This window comes from Aotus nancymaae, unplaced genomic scaffold (assembly GCF_030222135.1).
Source record: "Aotus nancymaae isolate 86718 unplaced genomic scaffold, 86718_ANA_hifiasm-v0.15.2.pri h1tg000059l, whole genome shotgun sequence".
In the NCBI taxonomy this organism is placed as follows: domain Eukaryota; kingdom Metazoa; phylum Chordata; class Mammalia; order Primates; family Aotidae; genus Aotus; species Aotus nancymaae.
In genome coordinates this window covers 32744814-32761891 of record NW_026988473.1, presented here as the reverse complement: position 1 = coordinate 32761891, position 17078 = coordinate 32744814, and the positions used below count along the sequence as shown (strand labels likewise).

Here is a 17078-nt window from a genome sequence, read left to right as displayed (position 1 = left end):
TTGTAATGTCACAGGCAACGTAATAGTCACATGTTTGTGATGAAGCAGCTGTTCATCACATTTAGCCTATATACTATATATAAATGGTATATTTAGGCTATATACATTTTAGCCTAGGTGTGTGGAAGACTAACCTGCACTCCCAGTCAGTACAATACATAATATTTGGTGATAAATAACTATGTTTCTTTTTTATGAATTTATTGTATTTTATCATTATTTTAGAGTGTACTCCTTTTACTTATTTTTTTTTTTTTAAAGTTACTGTAAAACAGCCTCAGGTAGGTCCTTCAGGAGGTCATCCAGAAGAAGGCATTGTTATCATAAGAGATGACAGTTTTATATACATTATTACCCCTGAAGACCTTCCAGTGGGATAAGATGTGGAGGTAGAAGATAGTAATATTGATTATACTGACCCTGTGTAGGTCTAGGCTAATGTGTTCATTTGTGGTTTAGTTTTTAACTAAAAAGTTTTACAAGTAAATTTAAAAAATTAATACAAAAAAATTATACAGGAAGGCTATAAAGAAAATATTTTTGTACAGCTGTACAGCATATTTGTGTTTTAAGCTCAGTATTATTACCAAAGAGTAAAAAAAGTTTATAAGGTAAAAAAAACTTACAGTAAGCTAGGGTGAGTTTATTATTGAAGAAATAACATTCTTTATGTTTTAATTTTAATTTTTTTTTTTTAAGAGACAGAGCTTCGCTGTGATGCCCAGGCTAGAGTGCAGTGGTGGGATCATAGCTTATTGCAGTCTTGAACTCCTGAGTTTTATAGAAATAAAAATTTTGTAGAAATAAAAATGGACTGAGACATGCATGTAAAGCAGTTATGAGGCGCAATACCCTAATCAAAAATCAAGCAATGTTCCCACCTCGGCCTCCCAAAGTGCTAGGACTACAGGTACAAGTCACCATACCCAGCCAGAAAAATATTTTTTATATACTTAGTGTAATCTAAGTAAGTATACAGTGTTTATAAAGTCTACAGTAGTGTGTAGTAATGTTCTAGATCTTCACATTCACTCACAACTTTCTGACTCAGAGCAACTTCTAGTCATACAAACACTATTCATGGTAAGTGCACTATACAGGTGTAGCTTTTTAAAAAATCTTTTATACAGTGTTTTTAGTATTTTTACTATATCTTCAATATGTTTAGATACACAAATACCATGTATTACAGTTGCCAGCATTATCAATACAGTAACATGCTATACAGGTTTGTATAGGCTATATACCATTTAGCCTAGGTATCTGGAAGACTATACTATCTGGGTTTTTGTAAATACACTGTTCACACAATGATAATTGCCTAATAACACACTTCTCAGAATTTATTTCCTATCATTAAGCAATGCATGAATGTACTTACACTTAAACTGATCTTTCCTTTTACAGGCCACAGAAATAAAAGTTATCAGAACTGCATTCCTCTAATTCCCACCCCCTTAGCCTTCATCTGGGCATTTATAAATCTCTTCCTTTATCCCTACTTTGTACTCCTGTGTTTCAGCAGAAAGTTTATCTTTGCTCCTTTTTTTTTTTTTCTGTCTTCACCAAGACTTGTTTCAGTCAATTTTACTTGCGCCTGCAGTCTTTAAGCCTTTCTTTGCTGGTGTCTTTCCCTCAGTCTGCAAACATTTTCAAAAGGGCCCCTGCTAAAAGCAAACTAACTACTAAATCTCTCCTTGACTCTTTTTCTTACCAAAATACTACCTATTTTCTGTTTTCTTTCATAACTTCATTTCTTAAACAATCTATGCTGCATCCAACTCCTCATCTATTATTTATTCTAGGGTATTCATTATAGAAATGTTCTCTTTAATAATGTTGGCTTTTAGTTACCAGGCCCAACACCCTAATCACCATCTTTAGCTACCTGATCTCTCTACAAATTTGTTAGTGTTTATCCTTCCATAAAAATATTTTTTCCATTGCATCCTCCAAAATCAGTTCATCTCTCTAGCACTGATTCTTTCACTGAATCATTCTCTCTCTATTCTATAGCCAGACCATTATTCATGCGAATTGTTTACAAGGTAGTTAGTTCTAGGGATGTGCATGTAGTGAGGATAACACTGTGAAATCCCTCCACGATCATCTACAGAGTAGATGAGAGATACCAAGACAATAATGGAAGAAATAGAGATTGGAGTCTTCCTAGATTTAAATAAAAGAAACTTTATTATAGTGTAGCTATTAAACCAGCAAGAATCAAGATGTTAAAATTGACATCAGATTACAAACCAGGACTCCAGCTTTGCTAATGACAAGATAATTTGGATTAACCAGCCCATTTACAACAACTAGAAGCCCTGGACAAAATGTTTTTTATAAGAAGTCTAGGTGAAAGCATCAGAGAGCTAATAAAAAAGATCTTAGAGTAGGAAAAAACCCAGAGGTTAGCTCAGAATTTGTAGCTGCCAATTGTGAGTTTCAGAAAAGGCAGGTGAAAAACTAAGAGAAACTTCTGTTAGTCTTTTGGGAAGTACAGGCAAACTTGAAACCAAACTGGACCTTGAAGAAACTGGAGCTCAGTTTTAAATTATTTTAGCTCTTGAAGTTGGATTAAATTGATACTAGAAGCTAGAGTCCCTATGTGCCTTTGAAAAGCAATTTAAAATCTTCTTTGGGGGAAAAAGTTATAGTTCTAAAATCACTTCTGTAATTGTTTATATTTAGTGTCTATCACTAAATCAAAAAATGACCAGTCTTGAAGAGATGTGATTTTTAAAAGAGGAGGAATACATATAATAAAAAAGATACCCATGAGGGATCCACACACAATACTGTAAATATGTTCAGAAAAATTTAAAAACTGAAAACTATAAAGAATAAAACAAAAATTCTAGAACTGAGAAGTATAGTACTCAACTTTAAGAATGCAATGGATTGGTTTAACAGCAGATTAGACAGAACTAAAAATCATCAACTAAAAGATATTTCAGAAGGAACTATCTAGAATAAAGCATAACAAGAAATGAAAATGCAAAAAAAAAATGTACAAAAGACATAAGAGTTACAATGAGAAGTCTAACTTGGGTGTAATTGGAATTCCAAAAAGAGAGATGACCAAAACCAACAGCAACAATGTAGCAGAAGCCATATTTGGAGAGAAAATGGCAGAATTTCCTAAAACTGATGAAAGACATCAAACTACAGCTCCAAGGAGCTCCCAAACTTCCAAGGAACAGCATAGTAAAACCTGCTGGAAATCAAAATCGAAGAAAAAAAAAGCCCTGTGAGTTGAAAGGCAAGAGGCATTCTCAAGGAATATAACTCACATGAGCCATGAGGAGGAGAAAGGGAGGTGCTATTTGATGATAAAATCCAGCAAATCAAGATATGAAAAACAAAAAATCAGTAAGGGAGAAGTTGTCAGCTAAAAGGAACTGTGACAAGCTCAGAATCCATGTAAACAGAACAAAGAGTAAACAATCATGAGAATTACAGTTCCAAAACAAAATACAAACATAAATCTGAAAATATAAAACTAACAACTCACTGAAATTATGAAACTGAAGAGTCAGGAGATAGAGAAGTATAAGTACACTAATTTAGTTTCAAGAAGCAAGGAGTCAGTCCTGTCAAAATGTGAATCATTATTTTAAAAATGATTCCAACATTTTTGTACATTGTATAATTTTTGTGACATTAAGACATTTTTGTACTAAAAATCTAGATTGAGTAATCCTCTACTCTAATTTCAGTTAAATTCAAATAAAATTAAATGCTATGCTGGTATTAAAAAATAAGCTACATAGTCCAATGTGACCTTTCTATAAAATTTTTTGCTGTTCTAAAAGAAACTGTCATCAGAGTGAACAGGCAACCTACAAATGGGAGAAAATTTTTGCAATCTATCCATCTGACAGAGGGATAATATCCAGAATCTACAAGGAACTTAAACAAATTTACAACAACAACAACAAAAAAAAAAAATCAAAAAGTGAGCAAAGGATATGAACAAACACTTCTCAAAAAGAAGATATTTATACAGTCAAAAAACATGAAAAAAAGCATATCATCACTGGTCATTAGAGAAATGCAAATCAAAACCACAATGAGATACCATCTCATGCCAGTTAGAATGGTGATCACCAAAAAAGTCAGGCAACAATAGATGCTGGAGAGGATGTGGAGAAGTAGGAACACTTTTACACTGTTGGTGGAAGTGTAAATCAGTTCCACCATTGTGAAAGACAGTGTAGCAATTCCTCAAGGATCTGGAAATAGAAATACCATTTGACCCAGCAATCCCATTACTGGGTATATGCCCGAAGAATTATAAACCATTTCTACTACAAAGAAACATGCACACGTATTGCAGCATTGTTCACAATAGCAAAGACTTGGAACCAAACCACATGCCCATCATTGATAGACTGGATAAAGAAAATGTGGCACATATATACCATGGAATACTATACAGCCATAAAAAAGGATGAGTTCATGTCCTTTGCAGGAACATGGATGAAGCTGGAAACCATCATTCTCAGCAAACTAACACAGGAGCAGAAAACCAAACACCACACGTTCTCACTCATAAGTGGGAGTTGAACAAGGAAAACACATGGACACAGGGAGAGCAACATCACACAGTGGGGCCTGTTGGGGGGCGGGGGATTAGCGGGAGGGTTCACGTTAGGAGAAATACCTAATGTAGATGACAGGTTGATGGGTGCAGCAAACCACCATGGCATGTGTATACCTATGTAACAAACCTTCATGTTCTGCACATGTATCCTAAAACTTAAAGTATAAGCTTAAAAAAATGTATTTTTCTATTACTCTTCTGTCCTTAGTGATACATAAAAGATATTTTTTATTGTGATATTTAATTCTGAGTGTAGGGATTTGATATGTTTAGTCATTCTTTGAAAGTGATTTTCTGTGTTAAAATGTTTATAATGAACATATATCCATTTTACAAAAACAATGTATCAGTATTATTTTGAAAGAGCACAGATTTTGGAATCAGTCTTGTGTATACATTTATCTCTAAACCTCAGTTTACTCATCGAAAAATGGGGATGTTAATACCTATTTTATAAAGTGGTTGTATTAAACATGAATATTTATATATGCAAGAGTCAAATAGGGCATGCACAAAGTAGTATCTTTTTTATTTTTGTTTTAGTCCCAGTTGTACTTGTTTGTCATATAGGCTAAAACAACACATCTCTGCTTACTTATCTGTGAAACGATCAAGTTTGTATTGGACATGTCAGAATCACTTGTGGAGCTGATTCTTCTCTATGTGGTCATTTTGCAATCTTCCATGTCATTCCATGACCACCCTCTATCACCGCACCATCACCCCGAATTTCTTGTTTCATTCTTATCACATTTAATTGGTCCAGGGGTGGTCTATGATGTAAACTAGGCTAATCTGGCTAGAGGTGACTGAACCAATCTAGATCTTTCCTATTTTAAAAATATTTAATGAGAAAAGGGAATTTATTGGGCCCACTTCAAAGTCTGAAAGATGTAAAACTTAAAAACTCTCAGGGCCTCATTTTCACCATGTAAAAAAGAGTGATAACTTGCAGAAGGAAAATAAAAAGGAGTTGGAGAGCACTTCTTGGGAGCATTCGCATTCTTGATCCCAGTTGTTCAGAAGTCCAGGTGTATCTATACCCTTACCATGATTTAGTTTTGTACCCATTCATGGATTCTTTCTTTCCTTCCTTCCTTCCTTTCTTCCTCTCTCTTTCTTCTTTCACTCTTTCTCTCTTTCTGGGTCTTGCACTATCACCCAGGCTGGAATGCAGTGATATGATCATGGCTCACTGCAGCCTTAACCTCTCAGATTCAAATGATCCTCCCATCTCAGCCTTCCAAGTAACTGGGACCACAGGTGTGTGGCACCAGTCTGGACTGATTTTTTTTTTTTTTAAATTTTTTGTAGGAACAGGGTTTCTCTCTGTTGCCCAGGCTGGTCTTAAATTCCTGGGGTCACATGATCCTCCCACCTTGGCCTCCAAAAGTACTAGAACGACAGGCATGAGCCACCATACCTGGCCCCATTCTCAGGTTTTACAAGCCATGAAATTTCTCTGTCCTCTCTCCCCCTTTTTAAAAAAATGGAATGTGTTCAGGTTAGATTTCTGTTATTTGTAACCAAATTAATAACAAGTTTATAATAGATGAATTTTAAGGCTTCTTTCTTCTGAATGTTAAGTTAAAGTATGTTCTTCAACTTTATTTGGTAACTGATTCACCTAAATAGGATTTTTCAGGATCTTAATAAAACTTTGCAAAATTGTTTTGTATGCACAATTGAACAATTCACATCCTAGTCTGTAAGTAATACAATATGCTCTATGACATACCTTTGCCTTACTAACCAACATTTGATAATGTGCTTCTGAAAGAGATGATTTGACTCATACAACTTTCACTTAATCATGGCAAAAATCTTACATTTTTATACAGTGCTGATTTGGTAAGAAAAAGAATGTCTTCTTCCTGAGTTTATGTATATTCTTTATGATTCTGCTTTTCTCTTTTATATGACAATGTACTTCTGACTGTAAAATTATTTTCATACAAACCCCTTTGATGATGAAGAAAATCATGTTTAAATGCCAACCAGATGTTTTCTTCATTTTCATTGTATACATACATACATAGTATTTTTTCATGGGATGGGGAAGGGTCAGGGAGAAGAGGAAAAAAAAACAAAAATTTATAGTGAGTGTTGAACCTATCTAGTTATTCCAGAATCTATCTTTGTTCCTTTGAAGAAATTAAACATTTGCCTTACAACCAGAGAGTAAACATCAACAGCTAGAGAAAGCTATTGAATTTCAAAATCCCTTTGAAATGTCACATTAACCTGTTTAACTTTCAGTCAGTTCTTTAAAGTATCAAATATTTCCCAATGACTCCCAGATCTACGACTGCTTATATTTCTCTAACTTAAAAGTTTGTTTCCTTCTCTCACAAACGAACTGTGGTGAATGACTCAGCACAGTTTGGGCCTGGGAGAAGTGTATCACAGCTGCAGTCCTGCATGCAATCTTTCTTCAGATCAGTTTGATTTTTGAACATTGAACAGGGTCAAATGCTAAATCTAGTTGATTTGACTAAAACTCTGTACAGCTCTACCCTTTTATTTAGCCCCCTCAAAATTCTAATCTTTAAAGTTGTATTTGTTCATAGGTTGTCTTTTATTTTGAAATGTATAGCAATCAGGCAACAACCATTAACTTATTTTACTCAACATCTATTGAGTGTCTATTTGCAAGGCGTTGGGGGAAATAGAGTAAAGAAAAGTGCTTCTTGTTCTTGAAGAACTCTTTTTAGTATAGAGTGAGACAGATATGTCGATTTTGAAAGGTAGAATATAAACAGGGAATATTCTGTAATAGAAGGAAAGTACTATGATAGCCCAAAAAAATAAAGAAATGAATGAAGTTTTCTTCCAAAAAGAACTGGGTTTATAACATTTGTTTAGGGTGAGAACTACAAGAGTTTTTTTTTTTTTTTTTTTTTTTGTCTGTTTGTTTGTTTTTCACTGAATCATCAATAGCTTAGTTTCCTGGGACATAATTCATCCAGGTGGCCTTTCCTTGTAATGCCATTGATAGTCTACTTGTCTCACACTTACTGATATTGTTTACCAATCGCCATGCTCTTTGACTTCCATGATATAGTTTTCTCAAAATGCTGTCTGTAGGATGACCAAACACCATTTAGATCTCCATGACATATGAATGCACATATTCACATTATTAAGAATACTAATATTCACAGACATGGATGACTACATACCAGTAATTATGAGATAATAACCTGTCTGAATGAGCCATATCTTCCTAGAATTAGTATTCTTTTTGAAGCCATGGTTCCTGAACCTTTGAAAAAACTAATCAAAATTACAGGCTCACTAACAAAAACAGCACCTGCACACTAATTTTGTTTGTAATATCAAGAGGTTTATGAAAACTCTTCAGGTCTCTCACAGGCTCCAGTCCAGTAACTTCTGTACTACAGAAACATCTCTCAATTCAAGTTACATTTTCCACATGTGTCCCAGTGATATGTCAAAGGGTAAAGGCTAAGATTTCTACCTTTTAACGTCATCTGGTTCTTTCATACCTGAGTGCTTCCAGCTCTATACACTGTCTTAGAGGATCTCAATTTTGTCATCAATTAACATGGCCAGTGTCCTTGCAAAGCTAAGCTGTACCCTCATAGAAATTTTGTGCTAGGCACAAAGAATGGAAGCGATTAAGTGATGTCTGAGGATTTCAATAGATTGAATATTCTAGACTAGTGCTGTCCAATGTAAGTGCAATGCAGGCCACAAATTTTAGCCACATTGTAATTTTATATGTTGGAAAAGCCACACTGAGAAAAGGAAAAGGAAACAGGAGAAACTAATTTTAATAGTATAGTCCATTTAAACTAATATATTCAAAATTTTTTCAGCAGGTAATCAACATAAAAATGGAATGTTTTAATTCTTTTTTGTTTAAGGCTTTAATATGCAGTGTTTATTTTACACTTACAGCATATCTCAATTTGGACTACATTTTAAGAACTCAATCACTACAGTTATATATGGCTTTCTTAAAGAAATAATCCATTTTGCACCTTTTTAAAAAATCCTCTCTGCCAGAATAAGTATCTGGCAATAAGTGAATAAATAGTTTATCTTTTTTTTTTTTTTTTTTTTTTTGATTGAGACAGAGTCTTACTCTGTCACTCAGGCTAGAGTGCAGTGGTGCAATCTTGGCTCACTACAACCTCCACCTCCTGGGTTCAAGCGATTCTTGTGTCTCAGCCTCCTAAGTAGCTGAGACTACAGGCACGCATCACCACACTAGCTAATTTTTTGTATTTGTAGTAGGGACAGGGTTCTACTATTTTGGCCAGGCTGGTCTCAAACTCCTGACGTCAGGTGCCACCTACCTTGGCCTCCCAAAGTGCTAGTATTACAGGCAGGAGCCACCGTTCCCGGCCTAGTTTATCTTTTCTAACTCAGTTCTGTCGTATGTAATTTTGGGAAATACAATTCTAGCTTGAAGAAAAAGGAGTATAATACTTTGCTACATCTCATGTGGGATAAGATGCAATGCAGCAACCTTGACTCACGAAGAAGCTGCATCTTTTCATTCCTTTTCTCTGAAGGACCAGTGGATTTGGTGCACCTACAAGACAGCCTTTAAAATAAAATGACCAAAACAGACCTTTATACCCACATCCAAAATCAAGCACATTCATAGCAACATCCTATAAAAATTGTGTCAGGCTGACTACACCAGGATTGCTCTTCAAAAGGTAAGTGTCTATTCTGTGATGCATTCCTGACCAGGAACAACTAACCACAGCATATATGAGACCAGGAATGACATTTATAATGAAAGCTATTAAATGATTATTTTCTAAAACATAGAAATTCTTCACCACCTTTATCACACAAAAAATATTGCTGCACTATTCACGTATAGTGGAGCATTTAACAGAATAGTCTTGAAGACCAAATGTCAAAGCTATCATTCATGCAGCAGCTATTTTAAAGACACATCTTTAGCGTGATTCCTCAGTTAAGCTACCTCCTGTATGTATCTCATTTTTAAAATAACAATTTTCTTACCATTGAATGAAAAATTGTTCTAAAATTTAGGCACCAGTTTTTTTTACCCAATTAAATGCTCTGTTGTGTTTTTAAATGGCACCATTTGGAACAGATACATTATCCTTTGAGGAAAGGGCACATTGTTAAGTTTTTTTGAATCTACACTGGGCACCTTGAATCTTTTTCTCAGAGTTAAAAAAGTTCCCACTGCTAGCAGTTAATAAATGTACATAAGATTTTTAAAATAGTGGCTACAATATTTAAATAGATAAAGACTTTAAAAGATTCTTAAAATAGTGTTAATTTCATTACTCACCAAAAATGAAAGGAGTCATATAGGTGTTTCTTATGCAATTTAGAGGACTTTTTAGGTACTTGATAAAGAAGGAAGATACTCCAAACCTGATAAAATGAGTCTAAAAAGATCATTTTCTTTCTTTAATAGGGTTTAGAAAATTTGCAGTTAAGAATAAGCTAAAGCAACTGAAATTTTGTTATAGATTTATAGTCCTTTCAAACTCATCAGAATCTCAACAAAATTAGTTGATTTTAATTGTTCCCAACCTTTTCAAAATCAAAAATACTTTTGCTGTTTCTTACTATCAATTTTCTCCAATAACAATGTTTGAGAAGAAATGTGTCTTTCTACTATTTTTATTAGAGGCATATATAGTTACTAACCAGCGTGTGTTCAGTGTACAACAATTTGTGTTCCATAACACATCAAGTAACTTCAGGGAAAAGACAATTATGTAATATTGAGGATAGCTTCCACAGGTACACCGGAGACTAAAAACAGAAGACTACCCACATTAAGGCAAAGCAAAATGATAGACTCTCTCAGATTAGATGTCCATGTTTACTAACCACAGATTGACAAATGTGGTCACAACTCAGCTAAAAAATGTCCATGACTCTTGTAACTAAGAGGAAATTGATACTTAAGAACAAAGGTGAAATACCAAATACTTGCATCTAAAATCCTTCACATGTCTCCCTGGAATTACCTTCACCTCTTCTTCTAAAATATGTGGTGGTAATGAGAATGTGCTTTGTTGTCCTTCTATTACAGGAAGCATAATGGACCAAGGGTCCCTGCTGCTGCATTTTGAAGTCCAGTCTTGTGTTCCCACTGAGGCCATGCCTACCATGGGCTAGTTCCTACCAACTACAAAGTGAGGTAGGAATCGTAAGGCAGCCTGAATCCTGGGAGAGAAGGGAACTACTCTGTCATTTCCTTTGGCTGAAGGATTCACGATCGGCTTTGCTGAACATACGACCCAAACATCTTTACCTCTCATCTTCACTTGGGGTCATACTTACTTTACAATCTCATGGCTCTCCCTGCCCTCTCCAACTCCTACCATATTTTCTTTCATGCATGCGTTTCTCTTAATAAACTCCTTCTGTATTCAATCCAGACTTGGCATCTGCTTCTCAGAGGACCTGGACTAACCCATCAACTCTAATGTCTTTTCCAGTGCCTCCAGAATTAATCACTCAATTTTTGTGTACTCATTTTACTATGCAAAATCCAGAGTGATCCTTCATAATTTGGCCCCAGCCCATCTCCCTGGCTGCAGCCACCATCTTTCTGTGCTTTCTTGGATCCAACTCACTATGGTCCCCAGAATTCCACACCTTTGCAAATGCTGTCATGTATGCCTAGAATGACTTCCTCTCTAATTTATATGACAACGACTTCATTTTACAAGACTATATCTAAGTTATCTCCTTTAGTAAGCCTTTCCTAGCATCTCTAAGCAGAATTTAGACAGTGTCCTCTTCTTGCACCCATACTTCAGCATTTTTGAAGATCGACCAGTTGTTTTTCAATATATCCTTCAATTTGAGTTTGCCAGTGGTTCCTTATGACTAGACCTAGGTTATGCATTTTTTATCGGACTGTCACTCTTACTATTTTATTTTCATTACCATCCTATCTGATTGCACATGATATCTGTGTCCCATTACTGATGATGTTTGTTTCAATCACTTGATTAAGATTATGTCCACCAGGTTTCTCTACTTCTTTTTTCCCTTTGTAATTAACAAATATTTTCAATGGAGATACTTTGAGACTACGTAAAAATCTCCTTCCTTACCTCATTTTGACCTACTGGTTTTAGTATCTGTTGAAGTTTCCTGCTTGGGTTAATTATTATTACGTTTATTGCCAAATGGTAAAATTTTTAAACAGTATTCCTTCCACATTTAATTGGAAGCTTTCTACCGTAAGGAAGAGCTTACTCTTCTACCCATTTATTTAATTTTTTCTTATTGTAAGAAAGGGTCTCACCCTGTCACTCAGGCTGAAGTGAAGTGGTATAATCATGGCTTATTGCAGCCTCAACCTCCTGGAGTGAAGCGATCTCACCTCAGCCTCCTGAGTAGCAAGGACTACAGGTGCATGCCACGATGCTTGGCTAGTTATTTTATTTTTTGTAGAGATTGGAGTCTCATTGTGTTGCCCAGGCTGGTCTCGAACTTCTGGACTCAAATAACACTGCCTCCTCAGCCTCCTGAAGTGCTGGAATTACAGGCGTGAGCCACCACTGCACCTGGCCTATCCATTTATTTAGCCATTTATTTATTTTTATCAGTGGGGTACTAGATTTTTCAATTGGTTATAATTTATTATTTTAGTATTATTTTAATGCTCCAATTGTACTTTGGCCACTGGGAGCCAGTTCCTTCAAGCTTACTTCTGTGTTTTAATATGTCCTCAATCTTTGAGTATTTCCTTACTTATTATAAAGACACATGCACACGTATGTTCATTGCAGCACTATTTACAATAGCAAAGACTTGGAACCAACCCAAATGCCCATCAATGATAGACTGGACAGGGAAAATGTGGCACATATACACCATGGAATACTATTCAGCCACAAAAAACAATGAGTTCGTGTCTTTTGTAGGGACATGGATAAACCTGAAAACCATCATTCTCAGCCAACTGACACAAGAACAGAAAAACACTGCATGTTCTCACTCATAGGTGGGTGTTGAACAATGAGAACACATGGACACAGGGATGGGAGCATCACACACTGGGGTCTGTCAGGGAGAAATAGGGGAGGGACAGTGGGGGGTGGGGAGTTGGGGAGGGATAACATGGGGAGAAATGCCAGATATAGGTGATGGGGATGGAGGCAGCAAACCACATTGCCATGTATGTACCTATGCAACAATCCTGTGTGTTCTTTACATGTACCCCAGAACCTAAAATGCAATCATATATATATAAAAGAAAGATGTTCCAGGCTCATCACATTCTTTCTCAGACTCAGCCTTGGATTCCGTTATTTCTTCAAGGAGCCTTTGTTCATTTTCGTATTTCAAACGAAGATATGAGCATTAGGTAATTATTACTAGGTCTCTTTCAACAGATAGCTAGGAACCACACACGCATTTATGTTTATTTGTATTTCTATTTACATCTACAACTAAAACTAATAGCTCACTCTGGTACCTTCAATTTTAATCTGATATTGTCTGAGTTTATTATTGCTTTATCTTTTCCTTAATTGTAACTTTCCAATAGTGAAAAACCTTGCTGTCATTATTCACAATATATTTATTATCTGCTCAATTTCCCTGAATATGGCCAATCTTCTGGTAGGGCTGGGCCACCATACCCCTAGCAAATGGATTTGCCCTGTGTTCAGATTAGCCTCCTCTGCACAGGTCTGCCTTCCTTATCTGGGAAGCCTGCCTTTTCTGGCCTCACATATGGCTATTTGACAATAGAAGGCAGGGTACTAATATATTGTTTAAATAAAGGAAAGGGAAGAAGAAGATATAAAACTATGCTGGATGCAGTGGCTCACACCTGTAATCCCAGCACTTTGGGAGGCCGAGGCGGGTGGATCACGAGGTCAGGAGTTTGAGACCATCCTGGCTAACACGGTGAAACTGCATCTCTACTGAAAATACAAAAATTAGCCGGGTATGGTGCTACACACCTGTAATCCCAACTACTTGGGAGGCTGAGGCAGGTGAATGCTTGAACCTGGGAGGCAGAGGTTGCAGAGGGCTGAGATCATGCCATTGTACTCCAGCCTAGGTGACAGGGCAAGACTCCATCTAGGGGGAAAAAAAATAATATATATATATATACATATATACACACACACATACACACATATGTATATGTGTGTATATATCTATGTATACATATATATATAATTACTAACATGTCTTTATTCTTTTTTAACTGCTTAGTAATTTGTTTTAAAAGAAAGCAGGTATCAGGTTTAGAGTCTTCTATAAGGAGTAGTATCTAGAATTTAATAACACTATTTGCTTTAATTTTGAGTATGTTCAGTTACTTGATCTAGTTACTTGATCTATTTATTTACCTTAAATATATTTTTAATTTCAGAAAAAAAATAAATTCTTTAATCTGCCCAGTTCTTAGGCATGTAATTCAATGAGTTTAACAAATATATTTACCACATTGAGATTTAGAACATTTTCATCTCCCCAGAAAGTCCTGGTCAATCTCCATCTTTTGTGGGCAACTACTCTTCTGATTTGTATCAGAATTGCTTTTGCTTCCTTTGTAAATATTTTTAGGAACAAAGAATTAATAAAAAAATTAAATAAGATTACAAACGGTAACAATGATATAAGGAGTATAGAATCTCACAGAAGGTGCTGCATAAATTATGGGAGTTGGGCACAATGACTTATTTCATGGATGTCTTGCAGACTTTTTCTCTTTCCCTTAAAAATATTTCTGTTGCTACAGTGGAAATGGTCACCAGTATTAGACAGGCTATTACATAAAAGCTCTGGCCTTTTCTCTCTACTCTTTCCATATATACTTTTCTTTCAAGCACTATTAATATACCTTCTATGTGCTATGTGCTCTACGACCTGTAGATAAATAAGAAATAGTCCCTGTATCCAAAAAAGAGATGGCCACCATAATCTTATCCATGGGATTATTTACAAATCTGGGCCACAAATTCTTGTTGCTTCCTTATGGATGATGATCAGAATTCACAAATCCATTGATTTGCAAGAGGATAATTTTAGAGGAATTTGAAGGAAATGAGAAAAAAGAAGAGCAAAGAGGGTGGAATTCCTATTTCACAATTTGAATGTGGTTTTTAAATAAAGAAAAATTGTTTTATTACAAAATTACATCTGGCATTAACAAAACAAAAAGGCCACCCAGTCTCTACAATTTAAACATGTTAACTACTGAATCAATCCAAGTAAACTAAAACAATTTTTCCTCTAATGGAAAAATCAAGTTATAAACAAAATTACTTTGGGTTGAAGACTTTTGGATAAGAGCCTGGTCTTTCTAAATTTTAATATACTTCTTCATTTTCTCTACTTGTTTTTGACTTCTTGTCTTTTTATGGTCAAACACCTGACCCCAAATAGAGAAATAATTTTGTACTGCAGTTAGCACATTGTGAAAAGGGATAAATATAATTCAAAAACTGATGCGATCAAATCAATAGGTATTCACTGACTGAGCACTATAAGACAAAATATGTGTCCCCAAGAGCTTATGCTGTATTTGGGGAAATAAATTACACTTAAACATTTGAATTTTGTGAAGCAGAAATGGCAAACTCCCACACAGACATTCTTTACCTTAACAATTAAAATATATTTATGTTAGGTCACTGGTTACCAAGCAACTTTTCAGAACAAGGCTCTCACTCTCCCATATCCTATCTGGACGTGAGAAGTTTATTCAGTGGGAAAGTAGAATGAGCTCCATTAATTTCTCCCAGAGAGTAGGGCAATAGCAGCAGGATCTACTTTACTTGTAAATCAAATGGAATTTGCAATAGACTGCTTAAAGCTATGAATTTTTTAAAATTAAAAAAATTATATTTTTTGAAACAGAGTTTTGCTCTGTCACCAGACTGGAATGAAGTGGTACAATCTCAGCTCACTGCGGCCTTGACTTCCCGGGTTCAAGTTATTCTGCCTCAGCCTCCTGAGTAGCTGGGACTACAGGCGTGTACCACCATGCCCAACTAATTTTGGGATTTTTAGTAGAAATGGGGTTTTGCCATGTTGCCCAGGCTGGTCTCGAACTCCTTAACTCAGCAATCCAATCTGCCCACCTTGGCTTCCCAAAGTGCTAGGATTATAGGCATGAGCCACTGCACCCGACCCAAAGCTATGAATTTGGAAACAATTATTTATCAACATAAACAAGCAGCATGAACATCTGGAATTTTCTTTTTAGCCCTCTGCCCCACATCTCTATACCATTATCTAGCTCATTTAGAAGTCAATACTTTAAATTCACATGAGAAAGTGCTTTATAAACCTTGGCATACTATCTAAGTGAAAGGGAGTGTCTAACTCTATGAGTCTGAACAGTTTGCTTCCTATGCCCTAGTATGATACATATGTCTTTGCATTGTGTATAAATTAAGTGTAAACAAGGCAATTTAAGTATGACAAGAACAACATTCACCAGTAATGATGAAATAAGGTGTGGCAGGAAATTTACAACTGAATCATAGGCAGTATTGACAGGTCTTAAATAAAGAAAGCTCATAGCTAGGAAGGCTCTAAAGCCAAAGCTTGCAAGAGACTGTTTAAGTTTTATAAACTTAGCTAGGAGGTTTACTTTGTCTGAAACCATGAAGCAAATCATTTACCCTCTCTGCCTTGATTTCCCCCAATAAGGTATCATAGTTTCAAAGATGAAAACTGGCACTGTAGAAATAAAATTGTGAGGCAAGTGTTATATAGTATAGCTATTGTGATTCCGTGTAATATAACTTATTAGTCTGTTTACCTTAAATCTACTTCCTTTCTGTGCAGGTTGAGCTGGAGAATCTAAACTCTTTTGGAGATGTCCCAAGACCTAACTTGCACCTCTTCACAGCGTAGGTAAGAAAATTCTGTCTGACCTTTCTGCCGGGAGGAGGGAGTGCTTAGGCAAAAATGAGTGACCCATGAAATCAGCCACCAACATGGCTGTGTCACTTTGGAGCTCCCACAATTTGAAGCCATTTTTCGTATTAAACTTAATAACCAACCTGTCTACCCCCTAGCCTGTGAGAAACTTCAGCAAAGGATTTTCCCTCATGTTTTACTCACCTCTATCACTGTAACTACTACGACAGGGGGAGACACTCAGTAAATATTTGTGGACCTGTATATGAATAGAGGGCACTCAAGGAACAGCAAAGGCTTAGAAGTATCATAAACTTCGTGTGTCCAGGAGGGAATGAACAAAATTTAGTGCAGACATTTTTACATACTGAGTCAAATGTAAAACATTTTTCAACCACAAAATGTTATATACATTCCCCTCCATTTTCCCATCCCTAAGTTTCACCTTATTCCTACTCCTTTCCCTGTCTTTGAACTCTATTCTATCTCAGAATCTGATTTTTCCCAGTACCTCAGCCCTTCCTTTCCCTCACCCCAATCTTCACCCCACCTCCAAGGGTCATGGATGTATTCAGGATGTATTAAGGTCAAG

At 35.8% G+C, this 17078-nt stretch overlaps 1 protein-coding gene across 4 annotated transcripts in view; it reads left to right on the top strand.

Moving 5' to 3' along the window:
• The window catches only part of METTL15 (methyltransferase 15, mitochondrial 12S rRNA N4-cytidine), a 308377-nt gene that overhangs the window by 203670 nt on the left and 87629 nt on the right, over positions 1–17078 (top strand). For 2 of the 4 annotated variants that reach the window (XR_010338341.1, XR_010338342.1), the window contains exons 8-10: positions 9151–9300; positions 10671–10778; positions 16412–16480. The gene's annotated coding sequence lies outside the window, so the exon portion shown is untranslated. Of the gene's footprint in view, positions 1–9150; positions 9702–10670; positions 10779–16411; positions 16481–17078 lie in introns of those variants that run through there. The other 2 variants (XR_010338340.1, XM_064365078.1) reach the window with 2 other exon arrangements.